The sequence below is a fragment of the Carcharhinus amblyrhynchos genome, chromosome 26, assembly GCF_965287045.1.
Source record: "Carcharhinus amblyrhynchos chromosome 26, sCarAmb.v2.hapA, whole genome shotgun sequence".
Taxonomy (NCBI): domain Eukaryota; kingdom Metazoa; phylum Chordata; class Chondrichthyes; order Carcharhiniformes; family Carcharhinidae; genus Carcharhinus; species Carcharhinus amblyrhynchos.
In genome coordinates, this window is record NC_137349.1 from 20,163,696 (window position 1) to 20,180,861 (window position 17,166).

A 17,166-nucleotide genomic window follows, 5' to 3' on the forward strand; every position below is an offset into this window, starting at 1 on the left:
TGTTATAAGTGTTCTCGCCTCTACCACCCTTTCAGGCAGAGAATTCCAGATTCTCTATCTCCTCAAATCCCCTGTAAAGAATATACTGGCACTTGAGGGGGTGCAGAGGAGATCCACTAGGTTGATACCGGAGTTGAGAGGGTTGGCTTATAAGGAGAGACTGAGTAGCTTGGAATTCAGAAGAATGAAAGGTGATCTTATAGAAACATAACCGATTCTGAAGGGAATAGACAAGATAGAACCAGGGAGGTTGTTTCCACTGGCAGGTGAAACTAGAACTAGGGGGCATGGCCTCAAAATAAGGGGGAACAGATTTAGGATTGAATTGAGGAGGAACTTCTTCACCCAAAGAGTTGTGAATCTGTGGAATTCCCTGCCCAGTGAGGCTACCTCATTGAATGTTTTTAAGGCAAAGATAGATAAATTTTTGAACAGTAAAGGAACTAAGGGTTGTGGTGAGCGGGTGGATAACCCGCTGAGTCAACGAAAAGCTCAGCCATGATCTTATTGAATGGTGGAGCAGACTGAAGGGGCCAGATTGCCTACTCCTGCTTCTAGTTCTTATGTTCTTATATTCTAACTGCCCTGCTCTTTACCTTAAACCTATGCTCCCCCCCTTCTACTAAGGGAAAAAGTTTCTTCCTATCCACCCTACCTATGTCCTTCATAATTTTGTACACCTCAATCAAGTCTCCTCTCAGCCTTCTCTGGTCGAAGGTAGATTAGTTAGGGCAATTAGCACGGTAAATGTGTGGGGTTATGGGGATATAGGAGTTGTGTGAGATTGTTGTTTGTGCAGTCTTTTGTGGCCAAATGGCTTTCTTCTGTATTGGTGGAACCCAATTCTGAGATTCCTGCTTCCCTCCCCTTTCCCGATACTCCAATTTGCACTTATGTAAGAGAGGCATGTGGGCAAGCAAGCCCTGACCAATGAATGAAAGCTGTGGCTTTCTGCCACTGCTGCACATGAGGGAAAACATGGCTTGATTGATTGCTTTTTTCCTTAGATCTATTTTATTACTGACTTAATGTCCATTTTTGCTCAGGATAAATAGGTATCAAGTGCTTATAGCTTCTGCTATCGATACTTTAATGATCTGGGTGATTGACACTTTTATGAGGTTAGGTGGGATTGGGGAGATGACAGGTCTTTGGGGGGGGGGGGGTGCGGGAGAGTGGTGCTAATATTGAATAAAATAACTGCAAAAGCATTCCAGAGAATTAAGGCATTTCTTATTACCAGCCTGCAATGAAAGTTTAAGGGAGATGTGCGGGGAAGCTTTTAACACAGAGAGTGGGGGGTGCCTGGAGTGCACTGCCAGAGGAGGTGGTGGAAACAGGCACATTAGGAACATTTAAGAGGCATCTGGATGGGTACATGAATAGGGAGGGTATAGTGGGATATGGTCTGAGTAAGGACAGAAGATTTTTTTTAGTTTAGTTAGGGCATCATGTACAGACTTGGCAGGGGTGGGGAGTGGGGAGTCGAAGGACCTGTTCCTGTGCTGTACCTTTCTTTGTTCTTTGCACTGGAGTGTCCTGAGACAATAAAATATGCAATATAAATGGAATTCTTCTTTCTGTCCTTCCTTCCTCTCTTCCCCCTTTCCTCCCTCCCTGTCTCCATCCTGTTCTCTTTCTCCCCCTCCATTTCCCTCTCCCTCCCTCCTGTTCTCTTTCCATCCCTCTGTTTCTTCCTCTTTCCATCCTGTTGTCTTTCTCCCCCTCCATTTCTCCCACCCTCCTGTTCTGTTCTCTTTCTCCCCCTCCAATTCTCCCTCCCTCTTGTTTTCTCTCTCTCTCCGTTTTTCTCTCCCTCCCCTCCTGTTCTCTTCTTCTCCCTCCGTTTCTCCCTCACTCTGTCTCACAGCTAATAACATTCAAATGCGCATAGGAAGAGTTTTCTGCTGTTATGATCAAAACATAGAAAAAACTATCAGCTAAACAGCTCAGTGGTTAGGTTGACTCAAAACTAAAGCAAAAAAGATCAGGTGGAGTGAAACATACCTAGTAATTCAACAGTGTAAAACCTGCTCAGTACCTGGAGCATTTGAATACATTGACCAATTATATATTACATTAGCTATTAGTTATTTTACTCTCTAAGTCCTTATGTCTCTGCTCGTTCTCAGCGCTGACCATTTAAGCTGTTTCTAGTGCTTGTATCTTTTGCATAGCTTCCTGCCATTTTGTGCATTGAACTTTCACTTGCTCAAGTAACTTGTGACACCCAATGCTCAACGCTGTCAGTTGCATCTCCTGATTCAACCAGTTCTGCTGCTGCTCTGACATGAGCAATTATATACTTGTTGCTAATTTCTAAGTAGCAACTTTAATAGTTGCTCACTGATCAATTTGGCACTCCCTGTTAAAATTAATAATCGTGCATTACAATCGTGAACTCAGGGCAAAAAATCTGCCTCATAACCGAAAGGCGTTTCGGCACCTATTTTCACATTCCACATTCAGCATTCAGACACTGTCATGTGCACAGTAGAGTAACATATGTCACAAAAAAAAGCAATTGTTTTTAAAAAGACTTTAATCAGCTTGGATAAATAAGAGGTAATTTAGTAATCTCTTGTCAGATCCATAAAAGCAATCTCTGGAGATTGCAAACACAAAGTTGAGTTGAATTTTTTCAGAAGTGCTTACCAGGAATGGTTTAATGACATACTTCACAAAGCTTTTAAACTACGGGCAAAAATGATATGTTAGTAGCTCAATTCATAGAATCAGAGAAACCCTACAGTGCAGAAAGAGGCCATTTGGCCCATCGAGTCTGCACCAACCACAATCCCATCCAGGCCGTACCCCCATATCCTTACATATTTACCCATTAAACTCTAACCTATGTATCTCAGAACACTAAGGGGCAATTTTAGCATGGCCAATCAACCTAACCTGCATATCTTTGGACTGATATCCACAATTAAGCGCAGCATAATTTGTTCTCAATTCACAGAAGTTGTGGGAATGAAGATGAGGGGGAGCTGCCAGAACCGGAATATCTTGTAAAGCAATTCTCCAAATCCTTGGTTTCACTGGGCGTCTGATCTTTTTTAATAACCTAATTTCTCATTCTGGTAAGAGGTTACAAGTAAAGAGTTATTTCTGAACTTTTTCAATTATAACATTAACTCTACTATGCCAAGTGATGGGGGAGTAATGTAGAATTCCTAGCATATAGGCTGTCATTTTGGATTTACCATAATAAATCGACTAGATTAAGGAGGAGATTGCAAGGTGCCTTATATATAGAATAAGGATTCACCATTTCCTAATACAATATATGCAAAGGTATTATCTATTAATCACATATAATCAATAGTAATGAATTTTTAAGCAAGTATTACAACTAAAATGTAGTTGCTCAGCATGATAGGAAACAGACAGTAGCAGACATGCCACATTTTTGAGACAAGGAAACAGAGTGAGCAGTTTTTTCTTATCTGCTTGGGTTAGGCAGCTGCAAGTTAATCAGGTGTCTGGAATAAGTGGGAGTATCTTCATTACTGGTTAGTAAGGCTGGTACAGTCTGATGAGCTGATGAGAGGCCAAATTTAGGCAAAAGAACTGACTCCTTTTACTGATTAAAATGTGTAGATATTAGCAATATCCTTGAATCTACTAGGTTTTACGTAGTTAGGTTTCCTAGTAACGAGGGAAGGGCCTTTAGATACCATGGACTAATGAGCTCCCTTTCCTGTTGACAGGTGGAACGTTATTGACTAAGGTAATACTGTATAATGTTGTAATTGGACCCTCCAGTTTGGGCGGCAAGTTGGGCCGGACGTTGATGTGTTCCGAAGAGTATATGAATCTCACGTCTTTATTATTATGTCAGAGAGGATAGTCAACCTTCACCTGATGCATACATTGGCAAATAAAACTCCTTTTCATTCTTTAACTACATGCTGTCTTTCGTAGTCTAGGTATTGGTTGCGTAAGATCAACCAAGTACAAGACACCCCAGTGGGACACCTCAGAAACGTCTCTTACACCAAGTTTTGAAAATAAAGGTTATGGATCCAATAATACTTCTAATAGGTACAGAAATACTTCTCAGTCTGCTCTACGAACTGAGATATATTTGTCCTGAGTTTGATCAAATTCACAGATACTTAACAGAGATTGTAAACACCTTTGAGATTTATAATCCCAAAGAGCAAGTAATTGATCTAGGCTTGTAGGGACCGTTTTGAGAAAACACTGTACAGAATAGTCTTGTAGGATTAAAGAGAATTAGACACATTTAGATTCCATTCTCAAAAAAAAGAACACAATAGATTGAATGTATGGTATGAATGTTGATTTACCCCACCTTGTGCAAGGTGGCACAGTGGTTAGCACTGCTACCTTGCAGTGCCCGGGTCCCAGGTTCAATTCTGGCCTCAGGTCACCGTCTGTGTGTGGTTTGCATGATCTCCCAGTGTCTGCGTGGGCTTCCTCTGGGTGCTCCTGTTTCCTCCCACAGACCGAAAGGTGTGTGGGTTAGGTTGATTGGTGAAGCTAAATTGACCCTAGTGTCAGGGGGATTAGCAGGGTAAATGTGTGGGGTTAGGGAATAGGGCCTGAGTGGGATTGTGGTTGGTATAGAGTTGATGAGCCTAATGTCCTCCTCCTGTACTGTAGGGATTCTATGAATCATAGAATTAAATGAGGCATCTGTATTGAAAAGAACTTCAATGAGATGGACACAGTACATAATTAATTAATCTCGCAATTAAAACCAAAGTAAAATGAGAGTAACAATTTTAATTATGAAAATGATTGTAATTGCTTTTTTTAAAACATTGTTTTGACAATCATACCATTTTTAAAATTGCAAAATGTTTGCAAAAACGTCCTCATGGTTTAGCAAGTTTCTCCTGCAATGTGCTAAATCATTGAGACCAAGAAGATTTGCTCCCTAGATTCATATAACCATAGACTCCCTTCAGTGCCGAAAAAGGCCATTTGGCCCATCAAGCCTGCACCAATAACAGCCCCACCCAGCCTTTTACCCGTAACCCCGTATATTTATCCTGCTAATCCCCCTGACACCAAAGGGCAACTTACCATGGCCAATCAACCTAACCTGCACATCTTTGGAGTATGGGAGGAAACAGGATCACCTGGAGGAAACCCATGCAGACACAGGGAGAACTCCACACAGACGGTCACCCAGTACTGGAATTGAAAATGGTCCCCTAGCGCTGTGAGGCAGCAGTGCTAACCACTGTACTTATGTTGTTAGCAGATCTCACCAGGATTAAAGATAATTGGCTTCAGCACTCCTGATAGTGAGATCAAAAATTGTCCAGGACTTTGACTCTGGATTTTACACAGCAAACCTGGAATAGTTTGTCATGACTCACTGTCAAAGCCTACACCTGACCATTTGGATGCTGTAGCAAAGGAATGATTGGCATCAGTACATATATACATCAGCAAACCTGTCTTTAGGGAAAACATCATGGAGAAAGTTGTCAGAAAAGAGTACTGTTTCTGATATCTATGCATTAATTAATTTAATTCATTCATTAAAATGAATGAAGAAGCTCCCCAAATGGTTCAGCAAACAAATATGTTGCCCACAGTGCTTGGCAGAGATCACCAGGGAATTTTCACAGTAATTTCATTCTGATGTGAATGTAAGCCTACTTGTGACTAATAAATAAACTTTAACTTTAAATTACCACTTTTTATGCGGAGTTATCTGGTGACCTTTAGAATGTGACAATTAAACTTTAAAGTTAATTTATTCACGTTAGAAGTAGGCTTACATCAGCACTGCAATGAATTTACTATGAAAATCCCTTGGCTCGGTGAACCTAGGCTAAGGAGGGTAGAACAACACACTGAGGTATCCATTGACTTTCAGGTATGTAGATGTTCCATGGACAGGATCTGTCTTGGTTGTGACACAACCTCCCAGCGTCCAAGTAAATGTGCATAGAGGCTAAAATGAAGACCAAATCATACTCAAGATGTGATGTCACATCTAGAGTTTAGGCCCATGTTGCAAGAAAAGATAGGCTTAGGCTTGTGGTGTCGCCCCTTCCATAGTCCAGTTGGCTGCCAACTCTTGGCACCTGAGCTTACACATGACAGATGCCCACTTGAAAAAGGTTTTAGGCATACCAGCTCAGTGGAACCCTGTCCCAGGAGCTTATTGCCTTCAGGAAACGAAGGGCAGCAAGGCAGGGAAGGAAATGGAATTATTGCCTTTGAGTTTTGTTAAATTGTTCACTGTAGATATTCTAGTTTCAGCTGAATACAATGTAATTTATTAACTGAACAATCTTAGCAGACAACTTTTAAAGACTTATCCAAAGGATATGATGCTACTAGTCCATTTTCTGTGTAATTTTATTAAGGAACCAGGTGAAGCAGAGTGAGTAAGTACACCAGGGTGTGCAGATATAGTTCAATGTTAAAATTTAAGACATACATTCTGTCCTTATTTTAAGATAAAACTTTGATTGTTATTATTTATAGTTAAGTAGCACAGAAATGGAACTGGTTAGACAGTAGAACTCTCTGCAGTGCAGGGTGGGAGATGTGAAACTGAGATGCTGCAGTGTAACCAATGGCAGATGAGTGCACTTTCAAAGTGACTCATGTTGAGTCTGTTATCATGATGAATGTACAAATATGAATGCATTGGCTGATCTGCCATAGTACTGCCCAAGATAGAACAAAGTGAATTTTGCTGAGTGTATGAGTAATGTGGCGCGTATAGGTAGAGGGATATCTGCAGTTGGTCTCGTTATAAAAGGCGACAGCACCTAATGTGAAAGGTCTTTAAGGAGCGCATGACATGCGTAGGAAATTTAGTGTATAAAGAAAGTGAAAAAAGATGTAAAAGTGGGACAAAACATGATAGGAAGCTTGGTTTTCTTGACAGATGTAAGCTTTTGTAGTCAATTATATGCCTCCCTAAAGCTTGTTCATCATCTGCAAGGCACAAATCATGGGTGCAATGGAATAGTCTCCACTTGCTGGGTGAGTGCAGCTGCAACAACAAGAAGTTTGACACCATCCAGGACAAAACAGCCTGTTTGATTGCTACTCTTATCGCAAACATTCTCCCCCATATGCCAGCCATATGTACCACCTACAGAATTAATTCCTGGGTGGGGTGGTGGCACAGTGGTTAGCATTGCTGCTTCACAGTGCCAAGGATCTCCCAGCTCGGGTCACTGTTTGCATCGACTCTGCACGTTCTCCCTGTGACTGCGTGGGTTTCTTTCGGGTGCTCCGGTTACCTCCCGCAGTCCGAAAGGCGTGCTGGTTAGATGCAGTGGCCGTGCTAAATTTTCCCTCAGCGTATCTGAACAGGTATCGGAATGTGGCGACTAGGGGGTTTTCACAGTAACTTTATTAATGTGTTAATGTAAGCCTACTTGTGACAATAATATACAAACTAAACTAGGAACTCACCAAGGTTCCTCGGGCAACACCTTACAAACCCACGACCGCTAACATCCAATACTACAATCACTAATCAATCTTAGCTCAATCTCCTTTATAGAGCAAATTGTGAGCAGATGGCATTCCAATTATGCCTCTTTTATTGTGACAGTAAATTTAGTTATATTGATACATAAACGGAACACTTTCATTAATGAACTTGTGTCATGTGGATGGAAAAAACTTTGAGACATCTCTATTGCTGAAGTGGTCACAGATGAGCCAGCTCTGCATGTTAATGGAGTCATCATGGAGTAGTGTGTTTAATGTTTAAACAATGTTTTGTGGATGTGTGACACTTCTATGGAAAATAAATCAAAGAAAATAATGGTGAGTCGCGTTGAACAATAAAAACAGGCAGCGTATGAGCAACTGTGTTGTTTGTATTGAATGTACTTTCGAATACACTTGGATGAAGCAATTTGATCAGAGTGCCTTTCCTACAGTGGATAAAAGTGCATTATAGAATCAACACCTCCATAATTGACATCCTTGAGAAGTAGCCCTGCCTAAATTGCTTTTACCAAGCAAGGTAAGGTTTCACTTTCATAACCTTGACATAAGATGGTAAGCATGTCCTATATTGTTTGCGGTTACTTTGGAACCCAATTAATTTCCTGTTCCACTGCTCACAGGGGATCTGTTTCCATCTTCACCGTGCAGTCAATGAACCAACAGAGTCAATTTTGCAGTCAGTCTACATTCTGCCTGATTTTCATCCCGTTGAAGTTGATGGAGTGGAAATTGTAGAAAGTATCCCCAGTCTGTGTGGCAATGGTGAATAGTTACCCTGGAGATAAAATCACAGATAGTCCCCAGGGTTAGATGGATGACTGAGCCAGAATGCCATTCACACTAAGGCAGTTCACCACCGCCTTCTGAAGGGTAATTAAGGCAGAGCAATGAATACTGACCTGACCAGCAAAGCCCACAGAATTAAAATAACTCTGTCCAGCTCCCTCATGATTTTGAACACCCCTTAGCTTTCTTCTCTCCAAAGAGAACAGTTCAAACCTCTCCAGTCTACCCTCAATCAAATTTTTCTCATCCTAGAAACCATCCTTGTAAAACTCTTCTGCACTCTCTCAAATGTGTTCATATCCTTCCTGTAGTGCTGTGCCCAGAATTATACACAATGCTCCAGCTGAGATCTAACTAATGTTTTTTATAAGTTCACCATCCTTGCGCTATACCCCTATTAATAAAGCCCAGAATACTATATGCTTTACTAAATGCTCTCTCCAGAAGTCTTGCCACTTTCAATAATATGTGCACATATGCACCCAAATCCCTCTCTCCCTGCACCCAGTTAAGAATTGTACCCCATATTTTATATTGTCTGTCCATGTTCTTCCTATCAAAATGCATCACATTACTCTTATCTGAGTTGAACTTCATCTGCCATTTATCTGTCCACTGCACCAGCTTGTCTATGTCCTTTTGAAGTTCGATACAGTCTTTCTCACAGTTTGCAACACTTTTGAATTTTGGGTCATCCGCAAACTTTGAAATTGTCCCCCGCACACTAGGATCTAAATCATTTATTTATCAGGGAAAGCAAGTGTCCCAATACCGACCTCTGGGAACCCCACTGCGAAACTCCCTCTAATCTGAAATGAATCCATTGACCCTTACTCTCTTTTTTCTATTACTTAGCCAATTTTGTACCCACGTTCCTACTGTTCCTTTTATTCCATGATAACCTTCTGCCTCCAGAGCAGCCAGCAACCCTCCGACTTTGGCTCACCTGGAAGTTCCTACCTCCACCCGATGTGCGTGGCAGCTGAGTGATGCTCGGTGGAAAGTGCCCCAGAAGTCTGGTGGCTAACATTCCCCACCGAGGTGAGTGGATCTGCGCTGGTGGATGGTGCCGGTGAAGGCAGTGCCGAGAAATCTGTGCCATCCCTGGAGCGGTGTAGTGAGGGGTTCAACAAGGGAGTGTGACACCAGGTGGTCCTGTCTCATCGGATGCTGATCCTGGAAGCCAGAGGACCTGGGTTAGCTGCTGGGATCCTCAATGGTGTGCGGAATCTTCAACTCACTTGAGATATAGATGAACGTGCTTTTGGACCCTCATTTGCTTGGGCAGTCCTTACCTCCCAATTGGTTACTGACCGCTCCTGGCTCTCCCCTGTGATTTCCAGGGCCTTTTGTTTGAAGTGGGTAAGGAGCCCCCTCCCCCCAGTTAGATCCATATTTGAAGGTAACAGACTAATGCTGTTTGTTCAATCTTGGTGTCATATTTGACCCTGAGATGTGCCAGTCATGCCATCATTAAGACGGCTGATTTTCACTTTTGACAAAGAGTCATCCAGGCTGAAAGCATTAGCTCTGTTCTTTCTCCACAGATGCTGTCAGACCTGCTGAGATTTTCTAGCATTTTCTGTTTTTGTTTCGCTCCCATGACATTCTGTATCTTCACCCCATTGCAACTCGTCTGCTGCTGAAATCCTGCCTTATGCTCCTGTCAACTCTGGACTTGATTTTTCCAATGCACTCCTGGCTGGTCTCACATTTTACCCTGTGTAAACTTGAGGCCATTCAAACCTTTGCTGTCTTAGCTTGCAATAAATCTCGTTCCCCTATCATCTCTGTGCTCACTGACCTACATTTTGACTCTCGGTCAAACAACATCCAGGATTTAAAAATACTCATCCTTGCTTTCAAATCCCTGCATGGCCAAATGCTAATCTCTGTAATCCTCTCCATCCCCACGCCCTCCAACACATCGACGCTCATCTGCTTCTGACCTCTTAATTTTTGGGTTTTTAATTTTTCACCATTGTTAGCTATACTTTCAGTTATCTAGGCCCCAAGCACTGGAATTTTCTCCATGCTCCTCTGCCTCATTTCTGGGTTTAAGATGCTCAAATCCATCCTGATTTTACAAGTGTTGGGTCATCTCTGTGGCGCAGTCGGTTAGCTTGTTTGACTGTTAACCGAAAGGATGGTGGTTCGATTCCACGGAGGGACGAAATGTATACAGTTTTGTGGGCGGCTTGGTGGCACAGTGGTTAACACTGCTGTTTTACAGCGCCAGGGACCCGGGTTCAATTCCCAGTTTGGGTCACTGTCATAGAATCCCTATAGTTCAGGGGGAAGACATTTGGTCCATTGAGCCTGCACTGACCACAATCCCACCCAGGCCCTATCCCATAATCCAATGTATTTAGCCCGCTAATCTCCCTGACACGAGGGAGCAACCAACCTAACCCACACACCTTTGATCTGTGAGAGGAAACTGGAGCATCTGGAGGAAACCCACGCAGATACGGGGAGAACGTGCAAACTCCACGCAGACAGTGACCCGAGGCTGGAATTTCTCCCGGGTCCCTGGCACTGTGAGGCAGCAGTGCTAACCACTGTCTGTGTTGAGGTTACACATTCTACCCCCCCCCCACCCCGGTCTGCATCCAACTGCTACAGTTTCCTCCCACAGTCTGAAAGACATGCTTGTTAGGTGCATTGGCAATGCTAAATTCTCCCTCGGTGTACCCGAAAAGGTGGCTGAGTCTGGTGACTAGGGGAATTTCACAGTAACTTCATTGCAGTGTTAATGTAAGCCTTACTTGTGATGCTAATAATTAAAACTTTGAAAATAAACTCCTCATGTGGTCCGGTGTCACAGTTTGTTTTATATTGCCCCTGTGAAGTGCCTGATATTTTATTGTGTAAAAGGCCTTGCTTGATATAATTATGAACTTGTTAAAAGAAATGGCAATAAATTGAATTAAAAACATTGTGGGCATGTGGGATTACGACTATTGCTAGATTGGAGATTAATCATAGACTATCTGGGCTGAGTGCCCTTTTTCTATACAGTAATTTCTACGTAGGAATTTCTTCACTGTACAGGCTGAGCACGTATAGTACATTTAAAGTAGTGAAGAATAGGGTACTTTCTACTGTAAATCTGGAGATTAGAATTTTGTTCTCCCCATGTCTGCATGGGTTTCCTCCGGGTGCCCCACCCCTTTGGCACTGCCTGATGCCTGATGGTCAGTGCCAAGATGCTCCCTGGGCATGGGCACTTTGCCCCTTGGGCAGTACCAGGGACACAGGCTGGCACTGCCAGTGTGCTCATGCCCAGGGGGCCCCGATTGCCCTCCTTCATTCTGGCAGGGTCTCCTGCTAGTTCCCTGAACGTGGGGAACTAGTGTAAACCCTGCTGGAATGAAGTACTCCTGGCCGGGTGGGAGATTCAATCGGGACTGGAAAGTTCCTGATAATTAGATCGAAAACAAATTTAAAATACATTTAAAACAGATTCAAATTACTTACTTGCCTTCCTGCCGATTTCCAGCGTGGTCTGGCCGGCAACTGTTTGTCGGCTCTGGGAGAGGCGAATGCGTTCCTGGCACATGCACAAATCCCGGTACAAGGCTGGCGGCGACGCCTTGACTCGCCAGAGAAGCTGGAGTTTACGATGGGAGAATTGTTGCCTAAGTTTCTATAACCAGGGCATGAATGCAGATGCAAGAATTTTAACATACTACTAGTCTGCAATCACTCCCTACTACCATCCGTTTTTCACTCACCTTCTCGGCAGCCAGTGTGGATGACCTATAGAACACATTTTAATGCACAATGTGTAAGGGTTTGCTCACATCCCGTCATCATTTCCAACCGTTGCCCGTGATAGCGAAACTTTCTGGGTCGAGGCGTCAGCAAACACTTTCAATTTCAGTTATGCCATCCAGGACACTCCTCACTCACTGCAAAACATGTTATTTCTTCCTCAACTGCTCCCAAGTGCTCGGCTGGCCAATTAAACAACAGTGTGCCACAACAGCAGAGAGAGAGAGAGAGAGACTGGCTGCAACATGGTGTAGGATATGTCAACCAAGGGGAGAAGCAGAAGCAAAGGGAGAGGCCTTGTGGTAGTATGGTGAGAAACTGCAACTGTAGAGAACACCTAAAAGAAAGCCGGGTTTATCATTCACTGCTGTAGTGTTCTGCAATTGATAATGTCTCCCTCGGGAATGAATCGTGGATGCCCTGTTATTTGTGTTTGTTTTTGCCAAATTGCCCTGTGAATAACATGTACACTAGGCAGGTATGAGCAAAATCATTTAAAACAGAATACAGGGGTTTGCAGAAGGTCACTGATAAAACTGCACCACTCAACTTTGAACGGCTGAAAATCCTGATAAACTTTTTACTGCTGCAGTACTTTCCATCATTAATGTTATGATATTTGCTTTGTAATTTCTCTAAGTACACCTTCCGCCTGTTTGTAGTTTCAAACATGTCAGGTTTGAGGGGTGGGGGAGGTGTATTGGGAGGTCGGGGTTGTGGCGGAGGAGGTGGGTCGAAGTGGGCGGGGGGGGGTAGTTTTGGGTCAATACCGGCCCGTACATGGCCGGGACAGGGGGCAGTGATTGGGCCTCTGGGGGGAGGGGTCGCACGGTCAGCCATGTGGGGGTCGTGGGACTGCTCAGCAAGTGACCTGGTCAGTGATTGGGAGGATAGTAGTGTGGGGCTGCTGCGTGTGCACCGACCTCAGTGCTAACAGATCGGCGCATGCGCAATAGCTCTCTCAGCGCTGTGCTGCCGGCCTCTCCAGTGGGAATAGGCTTCACCCACTAATTTTCAATGGGATTCGCACTAGTGAACTCTGCAGTACGCAGAGTGTGGGAGATTCATTTTGGAAGTCCTGCTTAAAAAAAAACTAGTGGATTTACTCCAGTTTTTACGCAAATTTGACACTTAGCATTGTTCTGGGAGAATTGCCCCCATCTTTTTGTTTGAACTGCAAAGGACCCAATGCCATGGTCTCCAAACCAAGCTAGTGGGGATCCACTCAGGTAGAGTTTCTCTTTGATGGATAAATTGCACATTTACTCTTTCTATCTGGGGATAAAACCAACTAAAGTCCTGAGGGCTGGCAGACGAAGTATTAAACCAACGCCCTATTCCTCCTATGGGGTGGATATAAAAAATCCCATGTCAATATTCAAAGATGAACAGGAGAATGCTTCAATGCGCTGACTGGAATTTATTCCTCAATAAATGTTTTCAAAATAAAATATTTGACCTCAGCTCATTGTTGTTTGTGGGACATTGCAACATGCAAAATTGGCTGCAAGATTTGCCCACACTTGCCTGTATTATGACAGCAGATACACTCCAAAAGTCTCTCGCCTGGCTTTCTACCCACAGTTTTGGAGCAGTATGGTGGCACAGTAGTTAGCGCCCAAACCTGGCTTTGATTCCAGCCTCGGGTGACTGTGTGGAATTTGCACATTCTCCCTGTGTCTGCGTGGGCTTCCTTCAGGTGCTCCGGTTTCCTCCCTCAGTCCAAAGATGTCCATGTTAGGTGGATTCGCCATGGGAAATATGTGGGGTTAAGGGGACAGGTGGGGAAGAGAGCCTGGGTGGGGTACTCTGTCAGAGAGTCGGTGCAGGCGTGATGGGCTGAATGGCCTCTTCTGCAGTGTAGGGATTCTATGATTCTGTGAGTTTATCATTCTAAAGTGGGGAGGGGATTGGAGCAGGCCATAGCAGAATGGCCATTGAGTCAGGTTTTGCTTATTTTGGCTTTGTAGGAATACGTTTTTTAAAGAAGTTCTAAAATGTAGCTTTTGTAGGCATTTGCTACGACTGCTTTAAAAAAAAGATCTGGGATCAATTTAGCAAAGAAGTTGTCTGATAGATGTTTAGTCACAAAAGCACATATTCAAGGACCTGAGTATCTTAGGTAACCACTGGGGTGCCAAAGAGCACACCACCTCAGTGTCAAATCCCACTGCTGGCCACTTATCAGTTTCCAGACCTGTTTTCCCATGTTGGCCATTTTTGATGGAGGGGGCCTGGTGCCGGTTAGCCAATTATGCTAATTAGCCCCTGACTAAGTACACTGAAAGTAGGCTGACGGGGATTTCAGGCAGCCTTCAGTTTCCTGACGTGATGAATCAGAGGTGGGCCCTCAATGGCAGACCAGGGCCCTAATACCCGCCTGGGTGTGGATACAACCGAAGGTAACCTTGTAGAGGGATTTCCCATACCAAGTTGGGGTTTGTTGAGCGATGGAGATTAGAAAAATCAAATTTTGAGCCTGCAAATTGGGTGACTGTCTGTGTGGAGTTTGCGTGTTCTCTCTGTGTCTGCGTCGGTTTCCTTTGGGTGCCCTGGTTTCCTCCCACTGTCCAAAGATGTGATTAGGTGGATTGGCCATGCTAAATTGCCCCTTGGAAACATAGAAACTAGAAGCAGGAGTAGTCCATTCGACTCTTCGAGCCTGCTCCGTCATTCATTTTGATCATGGCTGACCATTGAATTCAATATCCTGGTGCCCTCTTCCTCACATATCCCTTGATCCATCAGTCCCCAAGGCTAGATGGATTAGCCATGGTAAATGCATGGGGTTACAGGGATAGTGCAGGGGAGAGGTCCGAGATAAGATACCCTGTCAGAGAGTCGGCACTGATTCCATGGACTCTTTCTGCACTGTAGGGATTCTATGATTCTATGAAATAATGAATGTCTTAACTCAAACTATCCTACTTAATTGAATATGGAATTGTGTAGTGTGTCTCTAAGGTTGTAGCATATCTGAGATTTCAGTTAGCTCATATTTCTCGATTATTTACTGCTTAGCTTGCCGTATGTTTTTGCAAAGGTTGTGGCTGAGCCACTTCAGGTTGGGATTTCAGGGAATGTGCAGAAGAACATGAAGCGCTAATGAGGTTCTCAGAGTTATTTCGCTCCCTGTTCTTTTGATATTATGTGTTTACTGGGTGGCTCGGGAGTGGGTGCATTTTGAATGAGTAAGACACGAAACAATCATTTCTCTTCTGAGGACCTAGCCAACCAATCCAAAGCCCTGCCCTTATTTTAAATTCCTTCTGCCCTCCTCGCTTCTCTGTTTCTTGCTTGTATCCATGCCGGGTAAGTTGGTAATGGTGGAGTGGCTGGGATGTTAGCCACTGCCGATGTATGTAGCTTATGGTCATCGACAGAAGAGTGAAAGGAGAGGTTGGGAGAACATTTTGTTGGGGACGTTTTTTGTCGGAAGAGGCATACCCTATGAGAAGCAAATATGCGGTCAGATTCAATCATAGTTTTTAATGGCGAGTGGCTAAATTTAAAAAAGAGAAAGTTAAAAAGGTATTGGAGATGGACTGAGTGGAGAAATCTTTCCGAAACCTAATGCGGTAATGCTGTAAGATTCTTTGATTCTACTGAATTACAGCAAGAGGTACCTTTTCATTTGGCTCCAGAAGCTGCCTAATTCATGCTGGTTCAGTTCAGCCTTATCCTGACTAGATATAAATTATCCCTTCCAGCTTGGTGACAGAAATGGTTCTTGCAAAATCAAGTAGTGGCATTCTCAGTGTTTAAATCTATTGATCTGAAAATGCCAATGTTTCCATTAGTAGGAAAAACTAGAACCAGAGGGCACAACCTCAGGCTAAAGAGACAATCCTTTAAAACAGAGATGAGAAGGAATTTCTTCAGCCAGAGAATGGTGAATCTCTGGAACCCTCTGCCACAGAAGGCTGTGGAGGCCAGGTCATTGAGTATGTTTAAGACAGAGATAGAAAGGTTCTTGTTTATTAAGGGGATCAGGGTTTATGGGGAAATGGCAGGAGAATGGGGATGAGAAACATATCAGCTATGATTGAATGGCGGAGCAGACTCAATGGGCCGGGTGGCCTAATTCTGCTCCTATGTCTTATGGTCTTAATCTATTATTGCAAATTTTATCACCCAGTTACTGTGTTTGAACAGTACAGAGGCATTTAATGGTGAAGGTCCTGTGGCGCAGTGGATAGCGCTCCCTGCCTCTGAGCAAGAAGCTCCAAGTTCAAGTCCCATCCCAGGACTGGATGACAAAGGAAGCTGCATTCATAACGTGATCAAACAGGTTGGGTGTGTCAACCTGCTAATCCTTCCAAACACGCCAATAACTGGTGGTAAGAGTGGGAGACACTTCTGGTCAACTGCACTTAATTTGGAGTGGCGCCCTCAAGTTATAAGCCCTTGACAACAGGGTGGCACAGTGGTTAGCACTGCTGCCTCACAGTGCCAGGGGCCTGGGTTCAATTCTGGTCTTGGGTCACTGACTGTGTGGAGTTTGCACATTCTCCCCATTTCTGCATGGGTTTCCTCTGGGTGCTCCAGTTTCCTTCCATGCTCCAAAGATGTGTGGGTTAAGTTGATTGGCCATGTTAAATTTTCCAATAATGTCAGGGGGTTAGTAGGGTAAATAAGTAGGATTCTGGGGATAGGGCCTGGGTGGGATTTTGGTTGGTGCAGAATCGATGGGCCAAATGGCCTCCTTTTGCACTGTATGAATTCTGTGATTCTATGAACAGACTAGTGATCTGTTCTGGGAATTACTAGTTATGGAAACAGACAGAGAATTGAGAGAGAATTTATTGAAGGGGAAGCTTTACATCAGACGGCAGTCAAGTGAGGGGGTTAATGCCAATCAAACTAGGTCTGGGGAGGCTTGAGTGTAGCACAAATGCCAGCCTAGGCTTGTTGAATCAATGGTCTATTTATGTGCCATACACTCCATGTAATTCTATGTAACTGGTGAATATTTAGGGGAGGGATAAATTTAAAATTTAAGTTTGGTCATATAATTGCATTAGTACGAATGGCTGCGTTCTGCATACTCCACTGAAGTCAGTATTGTGATGGTCTTGCTGTTTTGTATGGTTATGCAGAGGCCATAGTTGAAATGCTGTATCTCACTTG

At 43.7% G+C, this 17,166-nt stretch overlaps 1 protein-coding gene and 1 long non-coding RNA gene across 7 annotated transcripts in view; one reads left to right on the forward strand and one right to left on the reverse strand.

Annotated features, from left to right (window-relative positions):
* LOC145358791 (phospholipid-transporting ATPase IC-like) overlaps positions 1-17,166 on the forward strand; it is a 111,257-nt gene that overhangs the window by 6,969 nt on the left and 87,122 nt on the right. The window contains exon 1 of one of the 6 annotated variants that reach the window (XM_080213080.1): positions 3,050-3,086. The exons of the other annotated variants lie outside the window; for them this stretch is intronic. The gene's annotated coding sequence lies outside the window, so the exon portion shown is untranslated. Of the gene's footprint in view, positions 1-3,049; positions 3,087-17,166 lie in introns of those variants that run through there. 6 annotated transcript variants of the gene reach the window in all.
* Positions 4,796-12,188, reverse strand: LOC145358643 (uncharacterized). The gene is made up of 3 exons (XR_013889499.1): positions 11,997-12,188; positions 9,206-9,435; positions 4,796-8,248 (listed from the first exon to the last, which is right to left on the reverse strand). It is a non-coding gene; the product is annotated as an uncharacterized LOC145358643 (long non-coding RNA).